General features: G+C 41.6%; 1 long non-coding RNA gene across 2 annotated transcripts in view; it reads left to right on the plus strand.

Annotated features, from left to right (window-relative positions):
- The window catches only part of LOC102378600, an 8,802-nt gene extending 1,809 nt beyond the window's left edge, over nt 1–6,993 (plus strand). Inside the window, exons 3-4 of one of the 2 annotated variants that reach the window (XR_001357720.1) lie at nt 1,793–1,949; nt 6,863–6,993. This is a non-coding gene — a long non-coding RNA (uncharacterized LOC102378600). Of the gene's footprint in view, nt 1–1,792; nt 1,950–4,741; nt 5,663–6,862 lie in introns of those variants that run through there. The other variant, XR_323369.2, reaches the window with a different exon arrangement.
- The last annotated feature ends 5,243 nt before the right edge of the window (nt 6,994–12,236 follow it).

Genomic DNA, 12,236 nt, shown 5'->3' on the forward strand with positions numbered 1-12,236 from the left:
ATCCCTAATTCAGTGGTGGTATAGGAAAGTAGTTTTTGGAGGGATGGTGAATGGCATGCATTCTATATTTCATACAGAATTCCCTGCTTCTATATGAAGAGTGTGTGTGAAAAGGTATTTTTAGCTATCACAGAGCAGCCATACAGAAGTTCTGCAATCTGTCTTTGGATTGAGGTTGAAATTCCCCTTCTCTTCTATACCAATTAGATAATTACCCATGGAAAAACTCATTTAGCAGCATCTTAGCCTTGGTGTTGTGCTCTGTGCCTTCTTTTCAGTGGCCCATGGCAAAACATGCGAACCAAAAAGAAAGACCTGAACTCTATTGATCCTCCTTCTCTTGCCATCTCCATTAAAATAGCTGAACCCTGAGCTTTGTGCAGTAAATGATGCAGAAAGCCATGACACTGGCAGATTGTTCAACACTAAGATTCGAAAGCATTGTCCTGATGGGATTTTGGTCAGACAAAATGACTGGGGAAAAACGGTCCATGAAGTCTTCAGCAGATCTGCACCTGGTCGGTATAGCTCCTGTGAAGTCAACAGAGCATAATGATTTATATTACCAGGGGAATCAGGCCTTTTGCATGGCAGGAGTATGGATATAGTTTTATATTTGGAAACAGCTCTCAAGAAAGCCCCCCTCTCCTTCAGTTTTGTGGAATTGGTTATTTCATACTTTTAAACCGAGCTGGCCAGGAGGTGGTTTCTGCAAAGGGAGGTGGGGGAACGAATCTTTAACAAGCATCCAAATTTTTCTTTTTTTTTGTCTCTGTTCTTCTTTTTCCATTTTTCACTGACAATACAAATTTCACTGAAAATACAAAATTAAGAAATAAGGGCATTTCTTAACAAAAAAGTTACATTTAATTGCTAATCTGTCTCTCACTGGCAGAAAGTCTCCGGGAGGAATATTCAACCTCTACTTGTTACACAGGTAGCTATATCGCATCTTAGTAATTTAGGAAGGACTTATTTTACATATCAGTGCGTATTTTACATATCCGATACATTTTTCATACCTGTGCCACTGCACCTTAAACTATTATTTTTCAAGAGAACAATGAAGCCTGGCCGGTAGTTAGCTAGGAAACCTCAAAGCAAAGCCTAGGGTGCTGCAGGAATCTTAGGCAAGAACCTGTGCTGCCGTGTCTGGCCCTCCTCCTTGTATGTCAGTGACTTCCTATGTCTTCATGGTTTTGTAATAGTAGAAAGACCAACCTTTTGATAAGCAGCAGTAGGAGTTTGTTTTGCTTGGTGCTCTGACTTAGCCCCAAGTTGGATAATTACATTCTTTCTACCTAACGCTTCCCCGGCACTTCAAATGGAGAAATTGTTCCTTCTCCCCTTGCTTTTAAACATTGTTGTTTATTGTTTCTGGTAAAGAATTGTTCCCAACTTCCTTCAGAGATGACTGTATTATTATAGTGGGTATGTCAGTCTTGGTATGCAGTCTGTGAAGTGCTTTGAGATCCTTCAGAGTCAAGAGTCCTACATAAATGGAAGTTATTTTTGTATCAGTACAAACTAAATATGATGCTAATTGTCAGAAATTGTAGCCTGTGTGATACATTTGTGGAGGTGGGGAAATCTTAGGCTACAGGGGAGTTTTTTCTTCTGAATTTGCAGTAGAGGAAATGGCAGGCCCAGAGAGTTTAGCAATAAAAAAATGACGGTGATTATGGGTTTCTTAGCTACAGAATGCACAGAACTAAACGTTCCTTAAGGAAGATTTCACAGTTCATCGTGTACCCACTCTTATATTTTGCCTGTCTGATTTTGGAGCATTTAGGTCTCTATAATATTAGTATGTGTGTGCTGGGGGACAGATCTTCAACTGGCATAAATCAGTGCAGCTCTACTTCACATGGGGATCAAAAATGGATTCATGGGAACACAGGACTGGACGGGACCTCCCAGCCAGTGAGTCAAGTCTCCTCTATTTGCAGGTAACTATTTATCCAAAAAGTCCTAAAAATGATCTATTCTAGCCCTTGATGTACGCAACCAGCTGCAAAGCATGTATGAAAACAAGGCCAAGAACACCCTGCAACATGCCACAGTTAATAAACAATGGTGACAATATGCCAGCCCCTCACTTGAGGGGAAACCTGGCAGCAGGATGCCCTTAGCTCACCCTCCTTGTTGTGCATTAGGGCTGCGCTGTTGTTTGCAAACCAAATGCAAATGGCTGATGGATTAATTTAACTCGGGGTTCCCCAACTCCTGGCCCACGGGCCAGATCTGGCCCTTGAAGCTATGTCTTCCAGCCCACAGGGCTCCCCATGGGTCTGAAAATTTGGTGGCATGGGATCAGTGGCAGGGGTCCTGCATGCTAGATGGAGTATATGTAACAAGGCAGGGGGTCAGGCTAGATGATCTGTTCAGGTGCCTCCTGACTCTAGCTACTATGAAACTATAAGGCAGTACAATTGGGTTGGGATTGGGTTGTATGGGGTCTGGTCCAGGTGGTGTGAGGTGGGGTCCGGGTATGTGGGGTCCAATCTGTACATGGACACCACAGGATCTGTCCATAGACTGGCCATGTGCACTCATTCCTCCAGGAGGGCCAAAAAATTGAGCCCCCTGATGTAATCCAAGACTGTTCACTTTGTACAAAGGAGCTTCTAGTCTCAGAGGCTTGGAGCTCAAAGATCCTACGTGCCCTGAAGGAAGTGTGTTCATGCAGGAGAGCCCCTGGGGTGAAGCAAAGTGGGATTATCTTCATTTTACAAATGAAGACCCAAGGTGTGGGGATATTAAAGGTCTTGCCAAAGGTTGTAAAGGAAGTCGGTGTCAGGGGATGGGGACGGGACTGAGTCCAGAAATTCTGTCTCAGTCCTAGCCTGCAGTACCGTTACAGATGGACTTGATCTGTCTAGCTTGCTTTCTTGTTTGTTCAAAATAGAAAGCCTTCAACTTTTTTCTCCTGTAGTTCATGCAGGACTCAAATACACTATTGGAGCCAAATGCCTGCCCTCAGTCCTGACCTTTCTTTGATTTATGAAAGAAGAGCATGATAGACCAGCACATCAGGCAGATTACTCTTATTTCAGCTTGCCTGTCTCTAGACCACAGCAATTGTCTACCATGGTAGTAGATGTAAGACCCGTAATTGTTAGGGAGTAGTGTGAACCCTATGGGTTTGCTTTTAGCCTGAGCCTTGGAGGTGGAATCACAGGGGCTGCAAGTTAACCAGCCCTGCAAATCCCCTCTTCTTTTGGACATTCATGTTTGACTGATCAGACCATCCATGGAAAATCCTTGTCAAAAGCTCTATGAATGATTGATTTTTTTTTTTTTTTTTTTTTTTTAAATGTTGATCACTTGGCTATCCCAGTAAATTAAAATAGTTGCTTTTTGATTCCCAGAAATCTATTTGGGGTTAGAGTAAATGTTTCGTTTCACATTCAAGCACCGAAGTGTCTTCTAGATAAAAATTGAAGGAAATTTCAAAAGAAAACATAACTTTGAATTGAAGAATTGCAATGATTCACTCTGAAAATATCCAAATGAAATTCAGACTCGTTGAAGTGTTGTTTTGTAATGAGACTGTGCCAAAACTACAAAGCTCTTGTAAGACATTTTGAGTTGCTAAATCTGCATCTTTTTTTTTTCCAAATGAAAAAACTGCATTAGCTAAAACTTTTCCTTCGCACGTAAGCAATCCACCAGCCAAATCTCTTTGCCTCATTGGCAACAGCAGCTTTCCTTCTGGCTGGTGAAAACAAGGTGGCTGCGAGCGCTGGAAACGAAGGAGGCTTGGCTTAGCGATGGAGGATGCCTGCGTTCCAGACAATGCGAAGAACCCCAGTATTTTCCCCAAAAGAAACTGGGCCTCATAAATATATGATGCCTCCAGTCCACGGCAGTTAAAGAAGGCTCAAGGACTGATACAAATATTTCGGACTGATCCAAGTATAGTTTGGCGCCTGTTAATTATTTTTAACTAGTCCCATTATGAAGGGCAAATTGTGGAAGCAGTTTCGGTGTTTCAGGGTTGCAGCCCCTACTGGCTTTCCCTCAAATTCAAGCACTTCAATTTTTTAAGAGCTCTGCAGCCCACAAGGAGCTAATAGTAATGGGAGGTAGGGGGATATGTTTCACTTGCATAACAGAGTGGGCTCTTATAGTGAGGTCAGTGGGTCTTCTTGCAGAATAAAGTACTCCATGTACTCAAGGGTATGGCAGTCTGGCTCTCAGGTGCTGCTGTGTATGTAAATGCAGATCTGGCATGGGTAAGGTGCCCTTGCTATTGCTGTTGGGCTCTTCTTCTGGCGCTTTTTGTACGGGGGCATCCCCAGGTGAACTGCAAGTCCTGACCACAGGTCTACAAGATCCTGCTGACCCCAGTGTGAAGGTACCCCCCTGACTTCTCCTGCGCATGGGTGGTGTAAAACAGTGGGTTTGCATGAGTGAGCCTGACCTTGAAGTCAAGCAGCTGGTCCCTGATCAAGCACCTACTCTGGACTCCTTTAAGAAGTGTTTGGATGCCTATCTTGCTGGGATCCTTTGACCCCAGCTGACTTCCTGCCCTTGGGGCAGGGGGCTGGACTCGATGATCTTCCGAGGTCCCTTCCATCCCCAATGTCTATGAAATCTATGACTTGGCAATGTTTCCTGAGCTAGGAGAGTGATTGCCTTTAGCAGAAGTGGCAGAGGCCTATGTTAAAGATGAACCCTGGCTCTACTTTTGCCTCACTGGTGTGTGGTTTCTTGTGTTTTTTTTCATTTTTAATAGAAAAATTATCTGGATATAAATTCACAGCACAGCAGTTCTAGCAACAGGAGATTTCCTGCTCATACTTCTGCCTCTGACCACTGACCCAAACTCTCGAGCCACCATGCAACAGTGAACATGAGCGTGCTGAGTTCCTACTTCTACACGGTCTGAAGCCCATGAGGTTTTTGCCACAGGTTTCCAAAGAGGCAAAATCTAACCCTGAATCTCTTTTTCAGAGACATGAGAGCTTTATAAATTAGACCAAATAGCTGTGCCACAGGCGAAGAGTTCATCTATGTGTTAACGAGTGTATTGGACTAGTATGCAAATGCCTCGTAAGCATAATAGACCCACTTTCTGCTCCAAGAAGTTCACTGATTAGATCAGATGGGACCAAAACAGCGCAAATATATACAAGGAGATCAGATGAGGCCCAAGCGGTGGGGGAATCTTGCAGAATCAATCAATGAAAGACTCTTTTTTTTTGGATGTGGTGAGTTTTAGCCACAAGGCCAACTAATAGCATTGGTTTCAGGAGGCCAGACGTGCACTGTGCAGATCCTCACACCACTCTGCCAAGGCTCCTCCGTTCTCGCCCTCAACACTTCTATTATTCCCCTGCAAGCGCTGCCAGTTGGCTTGATGAGAGGGGCATCTATAAACAGCCAAGTTCTTCCCTCCGTTATACTTGGCACCATCATAGACCCAGGAGGACCTGCTCGGGTGTAACTAAGGGCAGAATGTGGCTCTCTGCCCAATATGAACTAAGGCAAGACCACCAAATGTAGTTTATACATGAAGTTTGAATCCAGACCTCTACCAAGTGAGATGATGTAGTTTAATGCTTCTGATTTTTACTGCGAAAGCCTGGCTCTTTATTTGGGCATAACATTATATTGTGCATGAAGCTTTGCAATCCTGCCAGAGAGGATGGAAATAAGGGCATTTTCTTTCACCTGAAGTGCAGAGTGGCCCACATATGTGGGCCCTACCTCTGTTACTGAATCATGCCAACTACAGGATATGTGCTGAAATTTGTGCTTTGTTTTATCTACAATTTTTTTTCTATGAAACGGAGCTGAGAGTAGCCTGGGTAGTGTATTTCTTGCTCCTGTAATCTGTCAAATATTGAGACATTTTGGTCTTAAATCCTCTTAAGTCTCACCACAATATTAAACTTTGACTTCATTTGTGGTGGCAAAATATTTACTTTTCTCTTTAACAAATTATGTGAAGCTGTATATTTTGTCTTGGGAGAGAATTTTTTTAAAATATTTTGGTGGCAACTGCAAAGGCTTCTTCCTTCATGCAGTATCCTGCTTTTAGATCTTCTCTCAAGACTCCATGCAAGTATTGTGGATTCATTTTTGCATCATCAGGAAAAAATATATATTTTTGCTGGGACACATCTGCTACTTGGTCTACAAGAAATTGTACCTTCAGTCCACACGCACGCAAAAAAAAGCAATCCTGTTTACCAGTATGGGAAACACATTTTTAAAATGTTGAAATCTCCTGCACACCTGAAATCCCCAGTTTTGCTTTCTTATCTTTGCAGAAATCTAATACTTCTAGTCTGTATTTACTTGGCAGCTTCCAGAGTTCTAGTTTTCTGAAGCTGGAAAGTGCCAATTGAAAAATACTGGATCACCACTTTGTACTGCCACTGCTTCATACTACAACTATTCCAACATTATAAAGGGATTTTACCATGTGTCTAATTTGTGCCCATATTATGGTCTTTTTGCACTGTCAGAGCAATCTGTAGAAGATTTAGTACAGAATGAGGTCCTAGAAGGCTATAAAGCTTATTTCTTTCCAGGTTTTAAATCTAATATAAATTGAAGTTTATTACAGTTAAATGGGTTTTAATTAGAAGAAAGGGAGATGACACTTTATGGTCTCTATTGTTTCATCTAGTTTCACTTCTGCTTGTAGATGAAATTGCAAAATGCCTCTTCAGTATTTGTCTTCCTGAAAATGGAAGCAGCAGTTCAGTAGCCCAAGCAACTCGATTTAGAAAAAAGCCATTTTTGTTTGCCATATTTTATGAATAAAAAATACATTATCAAAGGAATGGGCTAACCGGGGATTGCCCAAAGTACTTCACATTATATAAAATGTCCTTTCATCCAAAAGCACTTTACCAAGAAGAGCCTGATGTAGAAGCACAAAACAGATTCCATGCAGTGTGGACGAAGGTGATCCGTCTCAACAAGTACTATACAAAACTTGGAGAAGCTGAAGGTCTTAGACATGCACCGCACATTCGAGATATCCCTTTAATTTGCAATGGATACTTATGGGTTTGAACTCTCCACTCCAGTTTTGTTCCTAACTAAATATAAATGTGGAACTTTTGAATATTTACTGTTAAACTAATGACATGGGGACAGGATTTCTGTGAAGATGAGAGAGCTGACTCAAGCTTGGAAATTCTGGCTTGTAGGAAAGCTTTTTCACAAATATACACACGCACACACACACATATATATATATATATATATAAATAACATTTTATTTTATTTTATTTTTTTTTTAATTTCTATTTGACAACGCAAACTAGCATTTGCAAAATTAAATATGTCCCCCAGGAGCCCAGCAGATGGCTAGTGAAATTGCCATGGGTTTGTATGAGTTATCAGTGCTGCCTATAGTGCAGATACGTTTCTTAGACTCCAGTGTGCAGACTTATGTGTGTTGGGAGACAGGAAAGTCTAAATTCCCTAGCACTAGGCAGTGGGCTGTCATAGACCTGTGGGCTATGAAAGCCAACACTCCCAAGCAGCTAGCCAGATGAGTTAGCAGGAGGGAACAAGAACACATTTACAACAGAAACCAGCCTGTGTGTTGATGAAAGATCAAACCACTTTTATTTTTATGGGCTATTTCAAGCTCAGCCAGCCATGATGCAACCATGCATGAGAACTGATACTAAATTTTGATGTTTGACACCACAGCACCGAAGGCCACAGCCAGGGATCACGATCCCATTGTCATATGTACTGTGCGTGTGTAATGAAAAATTATCCCCCTGCCCTGAGAAGTTCATGCTAAGTATAGCAAGACACTTTTTTTTTTTTTTTTTTTTTTGAAGGCTCTAACCAAATGTTTCAGTATGAGACATTATCATTTGGATTTGCCTGATGTATTTGCAGAGTAGATGGCTGAGAGGATACTCAGCTGGGTAACAGCTGTCCAGTGAAAGTTGCACTGTGAGCAGAGCAGCCTGCTGTAAATCTTTCCCCATATGTATAATTTGTCACTGTACTCCAGAGGGCAGCATGGTAACACCTATGAAATGTGCCTGTCAGGTCAAAGATTCCCCAAATTTTGCTTAATGGAAATATTAACATAAGACATTTAAGTTTCTGCATCCTGTAAAATTAATACTTGAAGGTTTATGAAAGCAACATGCTCTGACATTATCCACTAGCTCATTTTGTTTCAAATTGGGCTGGGAGGCATCTGTACCCAAAGGGTATGTGCTGATTTGCCAAGGGGTCAGCTCCTACATTTTAAAAATAGCAGTGGAGTTTCTTATTTGTCTACACGCAGTGAGTATTGACATTGTCACACACTGACATTGGTGAACATATAGGGGGGATGTGTTGGCTGTGGAAGGTATGAGCAGTAATATTTTGTAGGTAAGGGGTACCTGGCCAAAAAAGTTTGAAAACCACTGCACTTGTTGATTGCTGTTCATAAGCTCCTGATTTGCACAAGACTGTAGGATAGCAATTTTCAACCAGGGTGCCTTGAGATACCTTCAAGGATGCTGCAGGGTGCCACACAATGTTGGCACTGTTAGGTTTGCAAACATGATTCACAGGTTAAACCGAGAGATTTCGAATAGGAATCCATAGTCATGGTCTTTCTGAGTTCCTTGCAACAGAAAAACTGCTCTGTTATTTTTTTGTTGTCAAAAAAGAGTGGCAACAAAGTGTGCTTTGAGTCTAAAAAGGTTGAGAACCACTGCTATAGTATATAGGGTTTACATTTAACTGTCAATCTAACTGCACAGTCTTGTTAATTTTTAGAAAGGTTTCTGGAGGCTTAAGCTATTTTCAAGCTACAGAAACTAACCTTTTTTGTTTTAGTTTCATACTACTTGGCAAGCTAAAACTTCAGGGAAACAAAAAAACCCCCAAAATATGTTTATACTGGCAGTTAATCTTTAAGGTGCACTTCTACCATTTAATAATCCAAATATATGGCTTATGTTTTTGAAATCCAAGAAATACTAAGAATGCCAAATAGCTGCTTTTCATGATTATTTTTCTGCTCTGTTTATTACACTCCAGTCATAAGCTTTCAAAAAAGTGTGACTACTACAATATTCCATCTACTGGCATCTACAGGTATTGCAAACTCTACAATGTGTGTAATTTTCTTCTAGTCGAAGTTACTAGATAGAGCTGATATAAACTCCTGAATATGGACACCCAGGAAACTCTGGGGTATTAAGAAACCAACACTTAAATTTTGCATCTTGCATCCGTCAGAAGGGCTAATTTGTTCTGAGTTCCCTGGCCCCTTCACCGTCATTAGAACTGTGCTAAACCTTTTTAATGAAACATCAAACCAGGTTAATTAGCCCATTTTTTAGGACTGTTGAGAACCTAGTAGCTGAGCCAAGTTTGTCAAGGGTCACAAAACCAAGCTGTAAGATAGTTCCTAGCCTTGCTGCTAATAGGAACCAAACTTCAGAGTGCCTAGGTGTCTTGGTTTGAGGCCACATAAGCATGAAAAGTGTGGATGGTTTTGAGACCAAACCAACCTATTCTGACATCTACACTTTGAGTTAATACTGTTTTGTGAGATTAAGATGCTACTATAATTATATATTGGGTACTGCATACATACCAAGTGGAAGATAATCCTTGGGCTAAGGGACTTCGTTCTTAATAGACAAGACAAAAAGTGGGAGAAAGGGACTTTTATTACCCCTTCTACAGATGGGAAAATGAAGGCAAAAAGATTGTTATGCATCATGCCAAAAACCAAAGAGGAGGTCAGCTGCAGAGCTGGGAGTTGAACCACGTCTCTTCAGCCCAAGTGTTACATCTTAACACACAATCAGTTGTTGTTCATCCTGTTGTTCAAGCAGATTAATCAGAAACTCAGGTGGAGTTTCCAATACCCAAGGTGAGATGCATCTGAACCCCTGCGAACATAAATGCCAACACTTTATGACTTTAATACTGATGACATATAATTTTCATTGTGATTTCATACATTTTCAGTACTATTTGGATTATGTGGACTGTTCCTGCCCTGGAAGAATATTTCAGCAGTGAGAATACTCCCTAGAGTAGATGGTCTCATGACTTGGATATTTCCGACTCAACAGTTTTGGATTTAGGTTAATATTGTTGATGTGGGCCCCCTTCAGCTGTTGGGCGCGATACAGATAGCTTTCCCTCCAGTTGTATTGACAATTCAGGCACCGGTCATCACATATAGATTTGCATCCATTTGCCCAAGTGAGGCCAAGTCCCTCAAAAAGTTGAGTGGTCCCAGAGCGATGCTTTGTCCCGTACGCGGTATGGAATCAGAATCATGTCAGTGCAGGGTCAGAGAGAGAGAGTTTGCCCTCTGTTATTGGTCTGCTATTCGGGGGGGAGGGTCCAGCATCTGGAGAGAGCTGCTCTACTTTGCACTGCTCTTTTAGTGACTCCGATAGGACTTTGCAGCTGCAAAGTGCGTACAATACCCAAGGTTTTGTTTAATCTTCCCCTATCTTCTTCTGTGGTTCCTCCAGCTCACCTTGACAGAACCTGCACTGGAGACCACTGCAGAGGCAGATCAGACCCAATTCTGTAGGTGGCTGTGAGCTCCCCTGTAGCAGGGTGCCTACTCCGCTGTTCCTTTGTGCCAAGGTCTTCGGGCAACACCAGATACATATTTTGGAGTTGAGCAGTTAAAAGTGCCTGGGACCATCACTTAGCATCTTGATTTGGTGCGAGAGCTTTGTAAAGGCTTGTGGCCTAAGGAAGATTGAAGAATGTCATTTGGTTTTATTTTTGAACTAAAGGTTAGGGTCACCCTAATTCTTTTTCCACAGAGCTTCCAATGTTAGCCTGGCAAGGGTCCAGACTCCTATTAGAGTTATAAAAAAGTTCATGTGTGTGCTAGTCAGTTGAGAATGGAGGGCCATCTCGGCCGTAACAATGGGAAAACTCTTCCCTAAAAACGTTAACGTGGGGTCACGTTACAATTGTTATAATTAAAAATGGACAAAATATGGAGTTGTTTAGCCAGCAGCAGCCATAAAAATCTGAAAGCAGGCCCTAACCTCCATGCAGTACAAAGACCCATGTAAATAATGCCAGTACTGACAAATGGAAATCTCTACATACTGCAATCACATAAAAGTTGTTGCTTCTTCTCATAGAGTGTTGCTTCACTTACTGTGGATTTTATCAGAGTTTTGTTGAGTGAAGCAGAAATTAAACTAAATATGCTGTCCCAGAAGCCATTTACAATGACTGAATTTAGAGGCAGTAGACTATACCAAGACTGATCATGAATTGTATTTCAAAACATGTTCGCTCCTCCATTTTGGTTGTGAAGATCCTTGTGTCTCTTCATGACCTCAGCAGAGACAAGGGATAAAGTTAAAGAGTGTAGTCTGGGTCAGATTTATTAGTTTGGTTCCCACATCCCTCATAATACAATAGGGCCCTCTTTCCGAATGGTTTTGTGGGCAAAAGGTTAGCCACGATGGGCCTAATCCAATTCCTGTTAAGTCCGTTGATGTCTGAATTTGAATTGGACCTTGTTTCATGCAGCTTGCTTCATTATGTGAAGTTCCCTGCTTATGTTAAGAGGAGACGTGGCCAATATTCATGCCCATCCCTATCAGTAAGGTAGAACGAGAATAGCATATTCTTATCTTTTTCCCAGCATAAGTTTTTCCTTTCACTTCCAAGCTTAAAAAGACTCATTTCTATAAGGGAAGCAGATTATAAGGGACAAGTTTCATAGAGAGAGCAGCAGGACACCCCCACCCCGTAAGGAGGACTTTGTCATCATTTGTTTTTGGAAATATTGTGGATACAACATTTTGTTCTTTTAAGTCCACACTGGATGCAGTAATCCAAGGCTCCCTGTTGCGGCATAAGCTTGAGAGCATTTATTTGTATTATGATCGTTTCAAGGGGCCCTATTGTTTTAGGCTCACAAAAAAGGCAATTTTTGCTTCAGGGCTTAGGATTTCAGAGTAGCAGACAACAGAAACACAACGCAATGAGACTGGGTATTCGTAATAGTGACAGTGCATTGACTTCTAGTACATGTTAATGAAACTTTGAATTCAACAATTACAGAACAGCTTCAAGTTCTCAGACAGGACTGTTACATCCCAGTACACAGTGCAAATAGTCCAGCCAAGGGCCTCAGTAATGTGAATTTAGCATAGCTCCACTGACTTCAGTGAAACAGCATCCCGGAAGCAGAGATGGATGCTTCCACCTTTTTCAACAATAATAGCATGCCTCCCTTTTTACCC

The sequence above is a fragment of the Alligator sinensis genome, unplaced genomic scaffold, assembly GCF_000455745.1.
Source record: "Alligator sinensis unplaced genomic scaffold, ASM45574v1 scaffold876_1, whole genome shotgun sequence".
Lineage (NCBI taxonomy): Eukaryota > Metazoa > Chordata > Crocodylia > Alligatoridae > Alligator > Alligator sinensis.